Source organism: Rhagoletis zephyria, unplaced genomic scaffold (assembly GCF_001687245.7).
Source record: "Rhagoletis zephyria isolate East Lansing unplaced genomic scaffold, Rhagoletis_zephyria_1.1 Rzeph_scaffold_00002, whole genome shotgun sequence".
Classification (NCBI taxonomy): Eukaryota; Metazoa; Arthropoda; class Insecta; order Diptera; family Tephritidae; genus Rhagoletis; species Rhagoletis zephyria.
This window is the reverse complement of record NW_016157086.1, coordinates 1296222-1319597: the sequence shown is the minus strand read 5'-3', so window position 1 is coordinate 1319597 and position 23376 is coordinate 1296222. Positions and strand designations below refer to the sequence as shown.

Here is a 23376-nt window from a genome sequence, read left to right as displayed (position 1 = left end):
ATTGAACGGCCAGGCAAACTGCAACAACAAAAATTACATGCACTTAGAACCTGCAAAACTTGCCTGAATCTACCTGAGCGGTATATTTAATGTTTTGTGATTGATAAGAAATATTTGAGATTATTTTGGGCTGTTTATTTTATTTCTTCAAATCCATATACTTTTTTTTCTATTTCACTAAGTTCTACCAAAAATTTCCCATTAATTACTACTTCTTATTTTTTTTTTTTGCATTTCCCTCAGCAAACAAACCAAATTCAATCACTTTACTTAAATTAATTTCAAACCCAAGAATTTTATTTCCCCTTGATGCTGAGCTGCTTTCGTTCGACTCTGTTGTTGACCCACTTAAAATACCACAAATCTGCTTTCAAATTCCAAAAGCCTACTATTACCCCAAAAAAACGAAACAAACACCTGCACCAAAGGTGACCTATTCAATGACACGTAAAGCACTGGAATGGAGCAGACATAACAGCACACATTGAAGAAATTTAGGATATAGAGCGTTTATACGAGTACGCACTCAAACACTTTCCTCAAAATGCACACATACAAGCGCTAAGCGAACACCTACATAAATACCTAAACATACACGTAGACCCCCAAATGAAGGTGTTTAGTTTTCTATTTTTGGGCGTGTTAGTGCAAGCATATGTACCATTCATTGTCCATATATTGTATTGTATTGCATGTACATCGTCTGACCCAGACATTTGTTTGTTTATCGCTAGTGGCTGTGCAAATTTGCACAAACATTTTGGCACAAAGCTTTTTTGTGCTTGGATTTGCTTTAAGATTGCCATCTGTGTGATGTTGCAAGTGAATTTTTTCGGAATTTATTTTATTTTATTATGAAAGCTGTACTGATGAGTTGCGGTAAAAGTTACCTGGAATGTAACTTAATAATGCTAATGAAAGCACGTTGAGCTGCTGTTTTCTTTCACAAATCCTTTGCGTCCATTAATTTGCCATCGATCGACAAAGAATATGAATAAATATAAAAGTCACTGAAATGCATCTTCGTCGCAGAGAAATTCAATCTATTATTTTCAAAGCAACGATTTCTTCTTCTCCTTTTTAGTGCACTCTCTATTGAGTAAGCGTAAGATACTTGTTATTGTAAATCAAGATGAAGAAGTGCGAAACTTGCAAATTTTAAAATTTTTTCTGCGGTGACACTTTCTCGAAAATATAATATTTTTAGAGCTTCAAAAGAACTTTCTAAGATTTAATATTTTCTTGAAATTATTCACTTCGTTTCAAAGTAGCGATTTTTTTTGACTTACCTTTGCCAGGACAGCTCCCTGGAACCATTCTATAAGTGTTTAGTGTAATACGAGATAACGCCAGAATAATCGCTTGGAAGTAAAATTTCACATACATACATACATATGAAAGTTAGGGTGGTCCAAAAAAAAGTAAAGTCGGAATTTTGATGCTCTCACTCCCTATGATTGTTCTAGTTATATCGAAAAAGTATAATATAAATCAAAAAAGTTTTAGAGGTCGCTCAAAGCGCTCAAAATTATTCATTATTTTGTTAGGGAAAAAAAAATCGTTTCATATAAATAGTATAGAATTCTTGAAAATCAATATTTTTCGATCGGAATACTCTGGTTCTCTTCACGAGACTTCCAAAAACAATACCCAATTGTTTACTTAACCATTTTTATACCCGAGCGCACTTGTGCACAAGGGTATATTAATTTTGTTCACATAACGGTTGTTTGTAACAGCCAAAACGAATCGAGATAGATATAGACAAATGTATACATAAATGATCAGAATGAATAGAGAAATCTATTAAGCCATGTCTGTCTGTCCGTCCGTCCGTCCTTCTGTCCGTGTACACGATAACTCGAGCAAAAATTGAGATATCTCAACGAAATTTGGTATGTAGGTTTCCCTTAATCCAAGGTAGGTTGGTATTGAAAATGGGCGAAATCGGACTTTAACCACGCCCACTTCCCATATAACGGTAATTTCCAGAAATACGAAAACTGCGATATTTTAGTAACTACTGAAGATAATTCACTCAAAATTGATATTTACAATAATTTTTAGACGAAAAATAAGAATATTATAAATTTTTGGAAAATGGGCGTAGCCACGCCCACTTATGGTTACATGTGTATATCTTGGTAACCGCTGCACCAATTTCTTCCAAACTTGGCACAGCTGTTGGCCTTGATACTGCAAACTAAATTACCGAAACTTTTTAAAATCGGACAATAACCACGCCCACATCCCATATAACGGTAATTTTCGGAAATACGAAAACTGCGATATTTTCGTAACTACTGAAGATTATTAACTCAAAATTGATATTTACAACAATTTTTAGACGAAAAATAAGAATATTAAAAATTTTTGGAAAATGGGCGTAGCCACGCCCACTTATGGTTACATGTGTATAACATGGTAACCGCTGCACCAATTTCTTCCAAACTTAGCACAGTTGTTGGCCTTGGTACACCATATCAAATGGCCGAAAATTTTTAAAATCGGAGAATAACGGGCGTGCATCCCATATAACGGTAATTTAAAGAAATACAAAATCTTCGATAAATCAGTAAATATTAAAGCTAATTTATGTAAAATTGATGCTTGCATCAATTCCTTACCAAGAAATACGTTTATGGTAAAATTTAGGAAAATGGGCGTGGCACCGCCCACTTATGATCACATATATTTATATCGGTAACCGTTCTACCAAATTGTACCAAACTCAGTATTTTTATTGTGCTTGCCACATAAAAACAAAACGTTGAAAATTATTGAAATCGGACTAAAATTACGGCCGCTTTTCATATGACGGTAAATTTCAGAAATGTTTGAAACTGCAATATTTTGAAATTTAAGGACGCTAATTTACGCAAAATTCATACACCCCGGCTTACCATCTAGCGGCAGCTTTCGGAAAGGTGAAAAAACATATATTTAATACTTGCGCCGGGTATTTAATGTTCGGCTCCACCCGAACTTAGACTTTCTTACTTGTTTAATACTAAGAATTTCTCTTGTTCCCCCCAGTGCATTTTCTGGGGTTTTTGGCGGACCTATAAAATATAGTTACCATGATAAAATGGTTAAATAAATAGTTGGCTGTTATTACTGGGAACCCTCTGAAGAGAAACAAATCGAAAAATATTGATTTTTAAGAATCCTATACCCTTTCTCCGAAAAGTATTTTTATTCTAAATATTTGTTGATTTCATAATAAAAAATAGGGGTATATTTTTTTCGATGTAGAACAATCCTTAGGGATGAGCGCATAAAAATTCCGATTTTCCTTTTTTACCTACATTTTGGACCACCCTAATGAAAATACACACAATTTTGATAATTTTAAAACTGGACATATATTACTTAGTGAACATAACTTTTTGGGCACTAAAAACTGAACATAAATTTTTGGGAACTTAAAACTGGACACAAATTTTTTTGTAATTTAAAACTGGACATGAGCTTTTAGCGATTAAAAAACTAAATATAAAGTTTTGCAATTGAAAAATGTTTAGGGAATTATAAACTAAGCATAAAACTAAACGTTAAAACATGCATTTTGGACCACCCTAATGAGCATACACACATGTTTGATAATTTTAGAACTGGACATATATTATTTAGGGCACATAACTTTGTTGGCCACTAAAAAACTGAACATGAATTTTTGGTAACTTAAAACTGGACTTAAATTTTTTTGTTTTTTAAAACTGGTCAACATAAAGTTTTGCAAACTAAGAATATTTTGGGGAATTATTAATTAAACATAAAACTTAGATAATTTAATAATTGGACATAAGTTTTAGGACATTTCAAAACTGGACATATGGTTCTGGTAATTTACAAATTGTAAATAAATTTTTATTAATTAAGAAATTTTACATAATTCTTTAGTTATTTAAAAATGGTCAAAATCATTGAAAACGGGCCATACATTTTTTGCGTTTTAAAAATTTATTACTATTTTGAATTAATTCTCACATATTTTTCTTATTTGCAACTGGACATAAACCCTTAACAATTAAAATCAAAGCTTGATTTGTGTACACAAATATTTCTTAGTTTAAAAACTGGCTTAAAACTGTGGTAATTTAAGCAAGGGCATACGTTTTGTGTCGTTAAAAAACTAAACAAGTGTTTTTTAATTAAGAAATTTGGCATACATTTTTGGCTATTTGAAGAATTGGACATAAACTTTTAGTCATTTAAAAACTTAACATAAATCTTTGGTCACTTGAACCCTGGACATACATTTTTGGCCATTTAAGCCACTCGGCTGCGGCGGATGCCCTTGATTACTTGGGAAATTTAAATTTTGATATTTGATTCTGGGTTTCTTTTACCAAGCGCAGTTTTGTTCCATAGTTCGCATGTGCAATGGATACCAGATGGAAAAAAGAGTATTTATTAAGTTATGGTATTAAGCTATAGAAACTTTTTATCAGAAGGCATTACATGTATATTTGTATACTTAAAACCATCTGTTTAAGCGAGTTTTCCATTTCATCACTATTCTATAATATGTCTCACTGTAATCTGTGTGAATAATGTGCCTAAAAGTAGGCAACGTATTGGCCTATACTACTGAGCTCGTATATATTTTATTCGTCCAATTGGGACATGTTTAAAATTCTCAACTAGTGTATAAAATACTAAATTAACTCATATCAAAAAGTGAATCTCCCCCAATTTCACCGCCTCTCTCTCCCTCTCACCATTTAAAAATTTAAAATAATACAATCCCAGCAGACAGAAATTTATTAAATCTCTTGAAATCCAGCCAAATTTAAAAGGGGTAAAGGATTAAGTTATATGAATATAAATTTATACTCTTTCTCTAAGTTATGGCTGAATCTATTCTATAAAATTCTACGAAAGCACATTGGAGGGAGTAATCAGCTAACTGTGAGATGGAGTTGAACAACAAATGGAAATTTCAATTTGCTATTTGGTCTAAAATTCATTATTAATGAACACAACATTGTTTTCTGTTCCGTAATCCTGGCAAACACTTAAGTACACTAACACTACTGTATTTACTTGGAATTATACTGAAAAGCACTTGAAATCCTTGTGGTGATAAATAATACAAGTTAAGCAGATGCAATAACGATAAGCACTGAACGGCTGCAGTGCTGTGGGGGAGTTACAGCAAAAATATGTAAGAAATAGGAAATACAAAAGACAGAAAGGTAAAATAAACACTGTAACCCTACTTTTATATGAGAAAGTATGTAATTAAAAATTTGGTCGTATACATGTACTTAAAGGTGGTCCTTAAAATCAAATGAACTTTTATTATCAGTCTCACGTCCTCAATCCATTAATAATTCCAAGGTCACAGATTTCACATATAAATTTTGGTCCCAATTGGAGATGGTTGAGGCGTGTCGCAAAGGGGTCAAAGGCCAGATGCCTCTATGGAGACTCAAAAATTAATTTTTATTTTCATTTAATGCCCAAAATCGATACTACCAAATTCGAAGATATCACATACATATTAACTATTTCCCCGATTGGAGTCGGTTAAGACGTCTTCATAGTGTAATCTGAAGTTTGACTCCTGTACGACATGCCTTAACCGTCTCCAATTGGGCCCAACATTTATATGTGATATCTTCCACTGTAGTAGCATCGGCATAGCGGCTGAGGCTTAGGAAATCTGATGTAAGAATTTGCTTCCTGCATTTAAGTACCACCCTAATGCACTTGCATATCTCCCAACTGTAGTACGAGTATGAAGTTAAAGGTTTCCCCGTAATACATACATACATATTTGGGTATGTTTGTGTGTTTGCAGAGCATACAAATGCTCCTTATGCTTTCCTTTCTTAAAGCACTTGAAACTATTTCACTGCCATGGTTTGCTCTTTTCCGCCTACTTGCGGCTATTTTACGCCAATGTAATTGTTAAACCACTTGAGTAAATTAACCACTTCGCGGTCACCGTCTCACTAACAACAAGCAGCAGAAAGTTTTCAAAGCATGCACTTGTAACGGGCAATTGAAATAATTATTGTAATTGTAATGGATTTTAATGTTTTATTTTGACGACCCTATAAAGCTGGCATTTCAGGGTACTATTTTATATATATACAAGTAAGAAAGTCTAAGTTCGGGCGGAGCCGAACATTAAATACGCGGCGCAAGTATTAAATATATGTTTTTTCACCTTTCCGAAACCTACCGCTACATGGTAAGCTGGGGCGTATCAATTTTGAGTAAAGTAGAGTCGTTAAATTTCGAAATATTTAAGTTTCAAGCATTTCCGAAATTTACCGTTCTATGAAAAGCGGCCGTAATTTAGAACGGTTACCGAGATACATATATGTGATCATAAGTGGGCGGTGCCACGCCTATTTTCCAAAATTGTATCACAAACATATCTCTTGGTTAAGAATTGCTGTAAGCATCAATTTTGAATAAATTAGCTTTAATATTTACTCATTTATCGAAGATTTGGTATTTCTCTAAATTACCGTTATATGGGATGTGGGCATGGTTATTGTCTGATTTTAAAAATTTTCGGCCATTTGGTATGATGTGTGAAGGCCAATAACTGTGCCAAGTTTGGAAGAAATCGGTGCAGCGGTTGCCAAGATATACACATGTAACCATAAGTGGGCGTGGCTACGCCCATTTTCCAAAAGTTTATAACATTCTCATTTTTCGTCTAAAACTTATTGTAAATATCAATTTTGAGTGAACAATCTCCAGTAGTTACTAAAATATCGTAGTTTTCGTATTTCTGAAAATTACCGTTATATGGGAAGTGGGCGTGGTCTCGAGCACCCCCTTGCCCCTACCTGGCTATGCCCATGTTTGCAACCAAACAACCTGTTGCTATATTCCACACCAAAATAATTTCAAATTAAATTGCTTCACACTTTTACTTTTTTGCTCCAAATATTTATTAAAAACAGTTTTATTATTTAAGCTGTGGTTTGTTTATTCAACATTTGCATTTCCATTCCCGTTTCGGTTGATTGTTGCGCATCACAGCCCAGTTTGAGTGAGTGGCATCCATTACGCTGTGGTTTCCACAACATATGTAAGTGGCATGAATAGGCAAATTGGTGTAAAATTCGATTAAAATCGTTGAAAGCGTAAAATGTGTATGAATGAGAAATTGATAACGAAATGCATACATATGTAAATATGTAGGTATGTAGACGTAAAATCAAAGCAAAACAAAAACACAAAATATTTGAAATTTTCCAATTAATAAACAATGTGCTTTCGGATGCTTATTTTAGAATTTTCTGCTAAAACTAGACATCGGTCAGCGCTTTTGTGCGCCTACGCAAAAATGTAAATCTCGTTAGTGTCATCATGGCAATAACAATTTTAGCTGTTTCCGCTTCCGTTGTGCGATTTCCGCAACCACTTTTCAATTGTTATCACATATCACATATGCCCAGACATTAATATAAACCAGCTCCAGCTTAAACTATTTTCCATCAAATTCCGAAAAGCAGCATTTACCACTTCATATGCTCTCCGCTAGCACTCAACTAAATATTTCAACCACTGTCTGCCATTTTGCGCTTTATTTGATTTTGCTTGTATTTTTTTTTCGTTCTGATAAATTTTGCATTTGCTAACGACAGGTGTGCTCTTCGTTCAGCCTAGAGTCGTGTTCTCCCCAAAGCATTCGCCAAAACTGCGCCCATATACCAGTAGAAATACACTCACACATTTACCTACAAACACAGCCGGCTCAAGCTTCAAATATCCATATGTCGGCGCTTGCTCGAGTATTAGCTCTCATCTGGCTGCCATGTTGCTATGCAATTTTAATGAATTGGTACTTGATCTCACATTCGCATACATATGTACATATGTATGTAAGTATGAAGTTGAAAATGTTTCTGATTTGCTCTGCGGCTCAATTTCGAGCGCACAATGCCTACAGGATAACTTCAGCGAAATATATTTTCCGTTTTGCTGTGAGAAATACTAAGCATTATTTCGGATATAAAATTTCAAGCGTTCTTGAAATTCGTGGAAAAAATTTAAATGGACAAAAATTTGGGGAATTGGGAAATTCGGAAATTGGTAGCAGCACTTATATATTTATGTGTGAACCGAAATGTAGGTGTATGAAAAAATAAGAAAATTGCGAGAAGTTATGAAAAGCTAATTTTTTTGCGTTGGTCTCAGATTTTCTAATTTAAGAAGTTGGTCTTTTTAAAATTAGAAACCAAATCTTCTTGGATTACTTAACATTTTAAATGACTAAATTCCCCGTTCAACATTTAATTTTATAAAGTTTTGAAGTGAAAATTAGGATTAAATATAAGATTGAGATTAAGATATATAATAACAATAGATTGGCGCTTACACATATCGTCGCTGGAATAATGAAATAGTGTAACATAAAAAGTATAGTTTTGAGAAAAACGAATTGGAAGGTTTTACAAACCATTACAAACCATACAAATACAATTTCGTTTTTCGGGAATAAATTAGTGAGCCAAAGAGATATTTAAGAAAACTAAAGATTTTTCTAATAGATCAAAGGATTGTATATCCATTGGTGCAATTATCGAATAATAGTGTATGTGGCATTTACACTGTTTCTTTATTCGAGCGACGATATGTTCGTGTTTGTGCGAGCTTTTCCTCCGATTGCTGGCGTGCGCCTTGATGTTGTCACACAAAGTGGAGGGAAGGTTAAGATTAACATTAAGAATAAGATTAATATTAAGGTTAAGATTGAGTTAAAGATTAAGGTTAAGAATAAAATTATGGTTAAGATTAAGATAACGATTAAGATTACGGTTAACATTAAGAATAAGATAAAGATTAAGATTGAGATTGTGACTAATATTAAGTTGAAGGTTAAGGTGTTAAAATTAAGATTAAGATCAAAATTAAAATTAATATTAAAGCAAAGATTAAGATTAAGAGTAAGACTAAGATTTAGATTAGGACCGAGGTTAACATTAAAATTAAAATTAATATAAGGGTTAAGATTAAGATTTAGCTTATGATCAGGATTAAGATTAAAACTACGGTTAAGATTAGGATTAAACTTATGCTTAAGGTAAGGTGCCTAATTTCGACTTCCCTCGATCGGTGGTATTCCGCTTGTACTCTCTGAGTAGGTCAAGTATTTGGTATATAAAGCTACCCTGGAAGCCAAATATTGAGGAGTGGTTAAAAGTGGAATCAGTTGGTCTTCACGGTTATAAAAGTGTCATAAAGAAGAGATTGGGTCTCTCGTCAAAGGTAATGTACTGTCTGTATGAAGCCATAATCAATCCGATTATTTTGAATGGGATCATCATCAGGTTGAGATCACTAGAAAAGTATACTTTAAATAGTCAAGAAATTAAGAAATGGTAGCCGTTATTGAAATTGGATGAGCGCTTCGTTACACTCCAACTCTGCTGCTTAACACTATGGTCAACACTATTGCGGTTAATTCTACCACAATCCGCTCCATTATCAGGCTTGAAAGCACTTTGAGAATTTCAACTTTTGACCAGTAGCTTCAGTCTCATATTAAGAGTGACGGGTTTCTAAAGCGTATTTCGGGCAGAGGTTGAGCCGCTGCAAAGAGGCATTTTCTGGTTACGTACTAGTGTAATACCGAGTGGAAGAGTAAATACTTATAACCACAACCAAGCAACAATCAAGCTCTAGGATCGCTAGTGGTAGGATCAAAACTAGCAGATCAAATTGATTTGGATCCTAGGGCACAGTGGCTTTGCAATAAACTGAATGGCTGATGAATTGGTTAAGCAGGGCGCCCTGGAGGTCACAGGAGCTCCTGTGGCTACTTACATGTGTACTACCTCTGGGCTTTGAGTCGGCTCAGCGATCCCGGCATGCAAATTTGTAAAGTCCTTCTTGCGAGTAGTCGACCTAGGCCACTTAAAGAACCTTCTCGTGTTGGTTAGGCACCAACTCTGAATTCTGACAAGAGCGCTGACCAACAGAGCCCATTATGAAGCCATATGGTACAACTTTAGCCCATTTTGGGACCCTATTGCCGTATTTCATTTAAGGATAACGGTTCAAATTTAAATATCTCACATTCCATCAGCACTTCCGAGGAACTCTCTGGAGTTGGCATCAGCGGCTTATGTAGTTTTTTTAACAACCAGCAAATTTCCAGGGAGAACCTGCACTCTGTTAGTCGCTCGATTACTTAGTACTAAAGGAGAGACCAACAGCTGCTCAAAGTTGATATTATACTACTCATTCTGCACTTTTTGGCCATTACACTTTGCTCAAAAATAAATAAATTAAAGTTGTAATTGAAGTCTGCATATTTCACAGATTATAAGTGAAAAACCGGCTCCAACTTTTCTCAACAATTACACCTCCAAAGGTCTGCGGTTACGAAACATTAAACTTATCCCAAACGAAAGTGGGCAATAACAAAAAAGAATTAGGATGCACCATAATTTATTTTAATTGCTGCACATTAAAAATGCTGAAAAATAATTTACTTAAATGATGGTACATAAAACTGCAAAAAAAAGGTAAGGGTGCCGAAACAACAAAGAAAAAAGCAATCTGAAAGAAACAAATGTTAAAAAGTGTAAGCAATTTTCACTATGCGAGGAGATCATAAATTAAGCTAAAAGATGGCAAAAGAAAACCGAAATAAATAATTTGTCGATAAGCTTTAGGTTTTCTTTTAGTAGAGGTTATAATATATATTTTTTTTTACCATATTTTTCCCGAGAAATTTACAAAATATTGCGTGATTTAAATTTATACGTATGTAGACTTAAAAAATGCCAAAAAAAAAATCCGAATTGGAGCATGAAATAAAAAATCCATGCAGTAATAAATCGTAAAGATTGTAGTCTAAGCATAATTCGGATGTCAAAATCAATGAAACAAAAAATGTGCGATAAGCTGACAATGTGTAGATGTAATGCGGAGTGTGAAGCATAGCCGAAATGCAACAGAATTTGTCAAAAAAATGCGTAAAAATATAAGAGAAATAAGTAGAAGTTGATAGGGAGATGAATAAGAGCAAAATAATACCTACATACTTATAGGTAGGTGGCTGTTAGCAATCTAAATGTGTCATTTGAGATGGCATTAATGGCACTTTAGTGCCACTTCTGCTACGCCTGAATTTTATATTTATGAAATGGCATTTTACATTTTCTTAGCAACATTTATGCATACGTGGTTCAAATGTGCAAGAAAAAGAAGTGGTTGGGGTACAAAATGTGCGAATAATACTAGCTCGGAAAAAAAACGAAAATAATACTGCGCAACAATTTTAGGGATATTGCCTGGGGCGGGATGATGCCAACTCAGGTTGAAAGACCTAGACTTATAAAGCAAAACCTTCAAATCTTTTTGCATTCCCAGCTGAAATTTTGTTATGGCCATTTTAAGTTTGCAATTTTTTCCCAAGTATTTGTAGAATAATTTGTAAAAAGGGTTACAACTCATATCGGAGCGAAATAAGTACTAGTTTGGGCAAATGTAGTAAAATTTCACGAGGAGTAATTTTGAAGAATATTCTAACCCAATAGCTCTCTCACGAAAGGGTCGTTTTTACACCTATATTGTAGAGTCTGAATAAATTGGCATTTTAGGGGTCGCTTGGCTAAGATGATAGGGATCCCCTTACGTCGACCACAATTGGTCTTTAGTTTCACCAAGAGTTAGCATAAGGGCAGTAATTTTAAATCCCACTCATGGTAGCTTATGTAATTTGTTGATCGCTTAGTCGGCTATATTTAAGATTAAAAATTATCCATCGCGAATGACAAAATGCTCATGTGCGGCCTTGGAATTGTGTTCCTTAAATATTTTACTCCTCACTAGTTCCAGTTTCTGTGCATCAGATGGTGCGAGACAGTCTCCCGGTAGTGTCCCGGCCAGCAGTACTCTCTAGTCTACCCCAAAGAGGGTTTTCTTAATCGAATTCAATATTTAATTCGATAGTGAGTGAATTTTCCGGCTGGCGAGCCACTCAAAGTGGCCAAACCGCAATCATAAAGGACATTAACATACCGTATCCGGACTACCCGACCAGTAAGAATAGTCACATAGCCATATTGCCATCGGAAGGCACGTCGAGAGATTGAAGGTTCTGCAGAAGCTGAAGAAATAAAAAGGAGCCAAAAGAAGAAAATTTGTCAGCTCAGAATTTTTCGAGGGTTTAACTAACCTTGGTAAGGTAGGAATATGACTAATAAGTATTAGGTTTCGCAGACTCCACATAAAAGTTTGAGTAAAAGGATTTTCACGATCCTAGGAGCGCGCTGGTGTGGTCGCTGACAATCACCCAAAAATACGTTTCTTTAATTCGCAAAGATGTGGGGTTAGATAATTCTGATGCAGTTGCTCTACATAAATTATGTACATATTTACATATTTACATATATGTAAGCTCTAAGTAAATGGAATTACTAAGGACCGTGGAAGAAAATCCATTCGCAAATGAAAGCAGAACGAAAAAGCTCTGTTCATCAATAGATAGGTTAGATCGGGGTTAATCTAGCTTGCTGTGCACCACGCATTGACCGTTTGGCCCCTATCGGTACCAGATGAGGGTTGGATTTTAAGACGACTTATAGAATGCATAATTTTTTTTTAAGCCATGCAGGGTCCGCAAAAGACTCTGGAAGCAGAGTCCGAAGGATGCGTCAGACTAGGTCGAGCATTTCTAACGTTTTAGCGAATCTAAGAAGCACCTGAACTCCCACTTTGAAGACAACCTCCTCGCTCCCGGCTTCTTGCATTTCTTATTATTGTCGCAAGCAGTGATTCCGATATATCAGTAATACAGGCTTTCTGTAGCATATACGAGTGTGACGTATGAGTAACATTATTTCCTGCTTATATTTCAGACAAAAAATTGTGACGCATTTTCTTTTCACACCTTTTGTTTATTTATCCATCGATTTTCTTCGCTAGTAGGTTGAATTTTTGTAGAAGAACCGGCTTTAATGTAAATGAAACAACTTAAAAAAAATCTGTTATTTTTTTATTTTTTCCCAATTAAAGTTGATTTTTTTCATAAAAATTAAATATCCTGTTAAAATGACTTGATACAGAAAAACTGATTTCAGATTCGTAATCTACGACACAAATTAAGTTGACGTGTTTGGTCGTTCAAAAAAAAAATTTTTGTTTTTTTTCATTCGCAATACATTTTAAAATGAAACGATATACAGATCAGTAATCCAAGAGCAAAAATTAAGTTTACGAGTATCAGCGTTTTTCTTTTGTGTTATTTTAGCATCCCTACAAGTGTTACTATTTTTTTAGCTTTGATGAGCCTTTATTTTTAATGTATGCTCATATACATATTAGTTGCGTTCCCTAACTCGCAAGAAGTTGCAAGAATTTGCAGGAATTTACCAGAAAGCGTTCCTGTACTCGGTTTTCTGGCTTCTTTTGCCTTTTGACAGTTTTACAGGTTTTAGCCCAGAAAAGTTGGCGAACGCAACTAGTAATGTGTAATATTCTGGGGATCACGCTATGTATTCAAAGCGAACAAAAATACAGAATGCCAGAATGTTCCACGAAAGACATAGGAGATTCTTCATCCAGAAAACTTCAAACGGGGCAACCCTGCGAATAGCAAGAGAATGAGAGAACGATATAAAAATTACAGAACCGTCTAGAGTTGCCATGTTTTCATTTTCTCTTTAATTAGATGGCTATACTATTTTTTTAAACGCATTAAATTTTTTAAATAATTGAAGTAATTGTATTTTTCAAATTAAAAAAAAAATCCTGACGCCAGACTGAAAAACTAAAAACAAGGTTTTCTAAATTTGGTCCATGGTTTTGCGAATTACTGATTTTTTTTTGTGTGTAAAATTTACTCTCGAACGGTGTTATCCGTGATGCAAAAATTCTCATTCTCATTTCATGAAAATGCCGCCTTTTTTTATTCATCGATTAGCTATTTCGTTGATTATTAGCGGACTCTTTGCGTTACTCTTTGGTAAAGTAATGAATGTCTTACTCTGCGATTTCCGCCATTTAGTATAGTAGGCTTGGTATTTCACCAAACTAGAGTCCTGGAGTATTTTTGTTTTCTAACCACCAAATTATTTTCCTTTCATTAACCTATTTATTTACAAAATTTTTAAAAATTTAAAAAGTTGTTAGTAGTCGCTTACACACCAAAATGTATGTTGGGAATAAGTACTAAAAAGTCAGTTTACCGCAATTGCCTGAGTATCTTTGCATTTGATTCCAAATACGTATGAACAGCTGACAGTTTATATTAAACGTTATATAACTGATAGCATTAATGTCAATTACCGACAAACAAATTCACATGCACAGTACATAAGCTGACATACATAAGTAAGAGAAATATATGTACCTATATTAATCATTTGGTCGAGTCTATTGCAAGCCAGATTTAACAGCGAAATGTAGTGATAAATACAACAACGGCCCGGTGCCGCTCTCCTAGAAATATGCCACTAAATAGTCCGGCAAGCCCATTCTTTGCGTGAAATTCCCAGCAAAAACAAACAGTTTATCTGCTTTTATTTGCCGCTTTTGTTAACTAATTTAATTATTAGCGCAAATAACATGATTCCATATATAGCAATATATGTATTTGTTTGCCTATGTGTCACTTATTATTACAATAAACGGATGTTAATGTCAAATTAAATTTAGCAGCAAAAATTTATGGTCTACAAGGACGAGCAAACGCGGATAAACATTTGTTAATGTAAACAAAAAGGGAAAGAGAAAGTAAGCGTTGAAACCAAATAGGCTGATGGTAGTGATAAGATAAAACCAAAACGAAAAAAGTTAAGCAGACAGGCATATACATATGTATACTTCAACATACATACACAGTATCTCGGTAGGTATAGTATATTTGCTTATACGCACGCTTTTTCTTTTCTGAGCGTTTTTTTTTCTTTTGTTATTTATTCACACATTATTTTCCGCTAATATTAACATGTGATAAGGGGCAGCTCCTAATAGACAAAGGTAGGCGTTTGAATTTTCTAGCATGACTGAGCTGATGTTGCGTATACGCCATGTACTCCAATTAAGCTAAACCGTTCATACGAACATATAAAGGGCGTCCCATAATTTTATGCACGATTTAAGATTTATTTAGGGAATATCACATTGGGCAATTTATTTCGACGGCTTTACTGGAAAATAAGCGCTAATTTGTTAAAATTTTCTGGGTTTTCAAAAAAAGTACGATCCAGCAGACGAGAGAGAGAATTTTAAAGTGAAATAGGCATATATCTTTATTTTTTGAAAATTTTCCAGGAGAAATGTTCACACTCGATCATAAAATATTTATTCTCAATGACTTTATAGCAATTTTACGAAAAAAATTTATTTTCCCTATGGGTGATTCCACCGTCACGGGTGAGAAATTTTGTACAGAAAAAATGTTCTACATTTTGATAAAGCTACACTTAATTCACTACTATATGAGTTATTACAAAATACGAAAAAAATTCCAGTTTTGGAAACTCAGCAAATTTATTTCACTTTTCTGTGTGATTTTTTATCATAAAGCAAAGGACCACGAATGCAAACAAAAAAAAAAACACAACATAAATTATTGCTTTATTATAAAAAAAAAAATCCGAAATTCCCTGTCACGGGTGATACTCGTACGAAATTTTGTATGAAAAACAGCTTTTAGTGTGGTCCATATAAAAGATTAGTTATTCAAAAAGAAGTCAAGTAGGGGTTCAAAACACTTTCGCTTTATCTTAGGATAGTTCCTTTTATATAGAAGAAAATGCCTAGCACCGTCAACCAAAAAAATTAATTAAAATCAATCCGATTTCCTAGTGTCTTAAAATTTTCACTTTTACCCACTTAAATTTATTGGGCTATAAAACTGCAATGGGCTGGAGCAAGTGCAACGAACTGCCCTCATTGGAATCAGGGGATAAGCTTAACATAGAGCCTGTCGACATCACAGGGTAAAGGGCTGCAGCAAGGGCGGCGATTGCTGGCGGACTCGAGGTCTAGACACTCTAGTATTATTGGGGGCTTCGCACTCTTGACACCAGTTAGATTGCAGGAGGTGGCTACGGGGAGGCACCGGTGAACTTTTATGCTGATGGGACGAAGCTTGATGGAAGGGTAGGTGAAAGGGGTTTCTCCAATCTTAAATTTAGGCTTCCACTGAAGTGTGTTTCAGGTGGAGGTTGCTGTTATTAAGGAAGCAGTCGATTGTCTGCTGCTAGACGCGATGGTGGTAAAGGCGGTATACTCAGACAGCCGGGCGGAAATCAGAGCCCTGGGCTCACTTACGGTACGCCTCAAGCTTGTTGGAGGAATACCTTAATACGCTTTCGATAGCGTCGAAATATTACTTTGTCAGACTTCTTTGAGTGACAGGCCATACTTGAGGAATTATCAACATGGTGGAATTTCTATTGTCTTGAGGACTTTTCTTGATGAGATGGGCCTCTGGTCGACTCAGCGAACGCTGGAAGAAAACTAGGGCTTGGGCTACAGCGACCTCTTTCTGGCTGAGGTTAGGCCGGGGATGGTCTAGGGATCTAGGCTTCGGCCGGATTCGATTGTAGTGGGTGTACTAGTAGGACATTGTCCCATCGGGGTTAATGCAGTGAGATTAAATATCTTATCGGACCACAATTGTCGCAGCTGTCAGAATATCCTGCTACAGTACCCAAGTTTTTCTAGATTGCAGCTTGGGTTCATACTCTCTGATAAGCCCGAAGGAGCTCTCCGGGATTAAAAATGGCCGCCTGCGAAACTTCATCCTCGGTACTCAGCGATTCTCGCCCTAGCAGTTACTGTTTGCAGTGGTATCAAGAGGACCAACTTCCGCGGTCTAAGTGAGTCCCTTATAAGCAGCCACCTAAACCTAACCTAATCTATTATTTTCATGTAACCGTATCGGTTCATAAATATGTTTTTTTTTTAATTCCTTGACGCCTGCACCACCTAAATTATTAACTCATATTTATATTTGCATTACCATCAGGTCTGAGCTAAGTTTGAAGTTTCAGTTCTCTGCCAATTAAGAAGTTGGTTATAAATTTAATGCAATATTTGATTGCACACAGGTTAAACTTAATAAAAGCTTGTGAAAATGCGGTTCTGGTGGGTGGCAGCGGAAAAACTCCAAAAAATTTATTTTCAGATGTATTTTTGGACCAACCTATTGTACACACATGCGAAGAATATGTAGTGATATCAAACACTCTCATGGATTGCTCATTTATCCGGCAACTGTAGCTACAGAACATATGTATGCACATGTGTCTATATAAATCAGGATGTATCAAAATGTAGAAATAAATTGCTAAAATTTATTTAAAACAGCGGAAAAATTTAGAGACTAAAAATTTATCACAGTAAAATTTTAAGAGCTTTACTAAACAGATGTTGGTATTACTCTTTTTTTTACAAACTTTTCCATTTCCAATTTAGTAAATTGCCATTTGGAAACTTACCTTTTGCAGTCAATGAATCAGGCAACAAATGCCATTTTCCATTTGCCAATACTCTGCTCTCTCGGCGAACGCCCAAAAATCACACATTTAATTTTAATGCCACAGTGTAAATTTCAATTAACTAAATTGCAATCAATTTTTCAGTGGCGCGCCCAAATGCAAGCAAGCAATACATCTACCCCTTCTTATGTATAAACATACATACATATGTATGTATGTACTCACAAATACATGCAAGTCAGCGCGCCACAACAGTTTGAAATGAATTGGTTGGTTGATGGTTTGATCGATTGATTACTTGCTGGGTTGGTGGGTTATTTGGTTGAACGAACGAATCGACGAATTGATTTGAATATTGTTGTTTTTTTGTTTGCCTTACAATAACAACACAAGTTTGCACTTTTCCAGCGGAATGTGAAAAACACCGAAAAAGCTAAGCGCAGCCGTGAAAGAGCAAAAAAAAACACAACTTGCTAAAAAGGACTGTTGGAACGTGAACGAAAAAAAAACAACCAAAAAAAAACCGAAGCACACTCGATTACGTCGATAGCAGTCTTTTACGAAAATTAAAGAACAATGTTAACGCGTTGCGTGCCCATGCAATAAATCAACCGGAAATGGACGTGTTTGCTTTCGACAATCGACAATCGCTTCACTCGCTTATCTGATCCACTGCGTTTGAGCGCATTTTACAATTTGTTGCAATTTGTTTTCTGTTCTCTTTTTTGGTGTTTTTTTTTTCTCATTCAATTTCCACTTTATTCACTACATTTTTTATGTCTTATTTATTGATTGTCTATGCATGCATTTATTTATTTATTGGGTCACTCGGAATTAAAACTTTGTAGCTGATAAATTCAATGCGCCTCTAAATAGGCAAAAAGCGTTCATTGTAAGGATTTGCTAAACTATTCGAGAGTTGGAAATAGAGCTAGAAAGTGATCTAGTTGTTGTTTTTTTTTTTTTGTTAAAATCAGCCTGCTGGTATTTTGGTTGCGAATTACAGTTAATGGTGCGCCTAAAAGTAGCTAATAATTTTTCTATTTAAGCAGAACCCGAAATATGATTAAAAATTTAAATACGACAAACTTTGCAATGATTATTTTGAAGTATTTTAATGCTCTGCAATGCTTTATCTCATTAGTTGTGGGTGCTACCTAAAAATATGCAATGATATTTCGATTTTGTATCAAACCAAATTCGGCAGTGGTTTTAGTTTTGAACATAATAAATTACATCGCGCGACAAAGTCCAAAACATTTCAAAACATACGAAGCAGTCAATATACTCACGGAGCTATGGGTTAGTTTTTCTGTCCGTCGTCTGGACTTTTTTGAAAAGACTTTTAAATTTAAAATATGTAATTAATTCAAAAAATTATTTTTAAAATTCAATGCAATGTAGAATAACTATATGGGTACCAAATTAAACAGAAAATTCTGCAGAATTTAACGAAAATATAGATTTTTGGTTCAAAACGACGAATAGAAATTGGAAATGGCCTTTTAATTAATTTTAGTTTTTTAACCTAATAAAGTTTGAAAGACGAAAACTCAGGATGTTGTCGCGTGCGTATTAGTTCTAAATGTATAATTATAACAAAAAATATATTGAACATTTTAAAAGATTATTAAGGATACAATTTTTAATTTTATAGAATTATGTTCTTTATTGAATATCCATATTGTCATTCAACATTGCTCTAAACTTTTTTAAACATTTTTTTTGTTAATCATCCGTTGGAAATTTTGAAGTCCTTTTATAAAAAATTCTGATGCCTGAGAAAATCTAAAATTTTTGTCTTCTATTTTCGCGAACAAAATAACATTTTTTTGTGTGTAAAATTTACTGTCACCCGGTTTTATGAATACAACTCATTTAAACTTATAACAAGCTCTGACAGAAATTTCGAAAATTTTGTTTCGTAATTTCTCTACTTCAATATCCTTGAAGAATTTCATGGGATGTATTCCAAAAAAAAAAATTGTGATAAAAAAATTATATATGTATGTAAATATATTGATAATTTTGCTGACGTATTTCTTTGGTTGAATACCCATACGTAGAGTAACACAAACAAATGTCCAATGTGGATTTTTTTTTTAATATTTACAATTTTTTTCAAGTTAAAACTTTTTTGTGATTTTTCTATCAAAACTATTAACCATGCTTTAACCAAAACCATAAAAATAAAAACTTTGAACATTTTTTACAAATTTTAGAAAATTGTTCATCAAAATTCCGAACTTTTTAATACGAATTTCAAAAAAATGTTTGGGTATGTATTTTTATAGTTCATAAAATCATAAAAACAAATTAATTTACAATACAAAATTTTTTATAAATATTTAAACAAAAATCAATATGTCAATAACTAAAACTGATGTGTTAAGAAAAAATCTGTCGTGCTGGTGGAAAACTAAAACTGCAGATTTACTACCGTTAAGTTCTAGAAATGCGCCCACATAAGTGCCGGAAGAGAATATCAAATTTTCTAATCCCATTGAGCTTTGTATGTATCTGTACTAAGAAGTTATGAACAACACCAAATTTTCTCGTTTCTAAAGGAGCGCTACGCTGGGCCAGAATGGTGTCTTAGTGCTAGTTTAGAGCGAAAATTTGAACTTTACAAGACTGAAAAAACTTACTAAAATAATTTTCTTCAAATATTATGCAACACTTCAATACCAATATTTTGGCGTATTCAAAGTGAAATACATATAACTCCATAAAACTATTTGATTGTATCGGAGCAGCAACCAAATAATTGATTAAGTTCTTTAGTATCATTATGTAAATTTTCGAAAAAATAAATGTAATTTGATGTAGCATGCTTTTAGGTGCCGTTGCATTTTACTTGAACATTTTTGGATACGTAAATTTAGCGTAGTAGTTTTCAGAATCGTTCTGACGGAGTGGACTTCTGCAAGCAAGAACGCTGTATTTGGGTTTTCAGAAATTTCATTCTAAAACTGTACCCAAAAATATGCAACATGAAAGCTCTTAAGAAGTGCTACATGAACTTTGATAAATGAGGCAGAGGTAAAGGCTCTAGCAAGGACATTGCATATTTTTAGGCACATCTGTTGTTGGCTTAGTGGTTTTTGAGATCAAAATTTGGTATAGCCACTCACATATTTACTTCGAAAATCGCGTTTTCTAGATCCATACGCGATGACTGCAGTGTTGCAAACTCTTTGAGATACTGAAATATGTTCATACTTATGACTCCTCTTGGATATATTAGCTGAAGTAACAAGAATATGATCCACGCACCTGTTGTTTAGAGATACGAAGCAGAAGCAAAAAACCGACTGAGTGAATGTGCTGCACTTCAAAGATTAACCTACACAGTTCCGTAAGTCCAGTTTCATAGAATGGACTAGGGGAGCCGCTCAAAAATTTGAATTATTTGTGGGCATGCTGAAATTTTTGTGAGGTACTTTGGGCATTCAATAGTCGCTTGTGGTTCTTGTGCGATTTCTCTGAAAACCAAACAGTTGAACATACTTCAGACTGAAAGCATGAGCATAGGGCATAGTAAAAAGGTTGAAAGTAGAATGTTATTTTAAATTCTATTTTGATTTCTATAAGCTCGGTCTAATTGGTACGGTGCCTCTACTACGATCATTCATTAGTAGACTGCGGAAATTTATACAGAAAACGGTGCCTAAAAATACGAACCACTTAACTATAATAAAAATAAATACATTTTTATACAGTTGGTTATAGATATACAGCACATATTTTTAGACTTCTTATTCTGCATATAAATTTTGTTTCTAAAAGTAAACAAAATCTTTTTTAAGCCTACAAGCGTTCAATTTAATCAATCTTAGGAAAATTCACAAAATTTCAGTTGCTTTAATGGAAGAAAAAAAAAACTGATATCGTTAAGTTTCCAATTTCATTTCTGCAGAAGCAATTTATGTACATAAATATTTTACAAGCATATATACATGTCAACATATATACATACATACCTACTATTTTACCTCCTAAAATAAATAAATTCTAATTTATTTCTATTTTATCTGCAGTCATCATGAGAAAAATTTGTGGTCATAAAGTATGCAAAGAATTTATACTGTCGCATAGCTTACGAATTTTGGAATTAATTAAAGTATCAGATACTTTCGAAGTCAATGAAAAATTTGAAAAAACTTCTTGACTCCTTAAAAAACGCAAAAATAAAAACCTCTTTAAACCATTTTCTTCTTTTTTTTTTGAAGTAGCCAAACACATATTTAATTTTCGAACCTTTGTGGAATCGAACATTTTTTTCAAATAATAAGCTTGTGCTTCTATTTTGACTGACTTATTCCCAATCAGTGAGAAACTTGTTTTCAATGACAAAAAAACGCCGAAGCAGGTAAGCTTAATATTGGGTGGTAGATTATGGATCTGTATTCTGTTTTTTAATTCTTATGAAAAAAATTCAAACTTCAACAAGGAAAAACTTAAAAAAATAACAATTTTTTTAATTCCAAACTAAAAAATAACATTTTTTTTGTATTTTTTTCCTCATGGATTAAAGTCTGTTCTTTGCAAAAAAAACAAGCTACTAACGATGAAAATCGTTGGATAATAAATAAATTCTGAATGGGCAAATTAATATGTGTAATAATTTTTTGTTTGAAATATAAACCGCACATAATTTTACTCATACGCCATGTCGAACCAGTACATACTAGCACATGGCAATGCAAAGCAAACTTAAAATTAAAATATCTTGTGAAAATGATCTGATCTCGAAAAATAGTGTAGATATCCGTACTTCACAGCCCAAAATTATGTTTGTTAGTGTTATCCCCCTCAGAATATCGACTTTTATGGATGCTCGATACAGCAGGAAAACTTACAGAAAGAATGTTAAAATCTCGCCTTATGTTGGCTATTGAGAATGCCGAGGAATTCCATTCTTACGGAGTGAATTTGGGCCTGGAAAGTAAGGAGTTGGAGCAATCGAAGTACCATAACGAGCGATACAACAAGCAGGCCAATCCCAACAACACATAGCCAACCTTAGATGTCAAAAATGGATTTAAAAATATGCGTCCGGCCAACATTATAGAAGCGCCAGAGGAAAGATTCAATATAAAGGCACGAGAGCAAAGATGCTATACAATAAACAATTTAGATCTTATTTCAGACAACGAGATATTAAACACCGAGCAGATGCAGTGGAATTCGGACAATCGCTACGCAAAATTTTCGTCGCCAAAATTCTCTGAATGGAAAGCAGTGACGCCAAAATGTATGCCACAGTGAAAAGTGACAGATGCAATAGGGGTATTCTCTGAGTCTTGCAAAGCCCTTGCATGGTGCACAGATTGCACGGATTGCACGGTAAAAACCGGTTTTCGTATGGGACACCTTTGCAAACCGTGCACCGTGCAAGGGCTTTGCAAGACTCAGAGAATACCCCTAATGTGTAATCAGGCAAATCGAGTCATATGCGGGACATGTAACTAGCGAATGCTGGGATCCGGCTGCAAGAAAGAACGAAAATTTTGAAACCTAAGGCCACAGAAGCCTTGGAAATATTAACTACTTCATCTTAAAGTTGCTATCTGATCACGAATGCTTTATGTAAGAAACACCTTACAAAATTGGCAATAAACAGGACTTACATAACTCAGACGACGCAGAACTTATAGTACGTATAGTTTTCCTTTGTTTGTTTAATATTCATTAATTTTTTTTATAAAAGTGTACCATATTCCAGTTGTAAATCCGAATTAAAAATTTTATAAAGACTTTTAAATATGTCAACAAATTTGTGTGCTAGTAAAATGGCATGCAGTGCATAAGTTAATAATATTTTAAGAAAAATTTTGGATATGCAGTTTTGTAGCCCATTGAATTTTAGTAAAAGTGCAAGTTTCTTTTAAATATCTTTATGACGGTGTTGCGCATTTTCTTCCATATAAAAATT

At 34.2% G+C, this 23376-nt stretch overlaps 1 protein-coding gene across 3 annotated transcripts in view; it reads right to left on the bottom strand.

Moving 5' to 3' along the window:
• Window positions 1-23376, bottom strand: part of LOC108367169 (uncharacterized) — a 252009-nt gene that overhangs the window by 225222 nt on the left and 3411 nt on the right. Inside the window, exon 2 of one of the 3 annotated variants that reach the window (XM_017621797.1) lies at window positions 17818-18341. The exons of the other annotated variants lie outside the window; for them this stretch is intronic. The gene's annotated coding sequence lies outside the window, so the exon portion shown is untranslated. The remainder of the gene's footprint in view (window positions 1-17817; window positions 18342-23376) is intronic. 3 annotated transcript variants of the gene reach the window in all.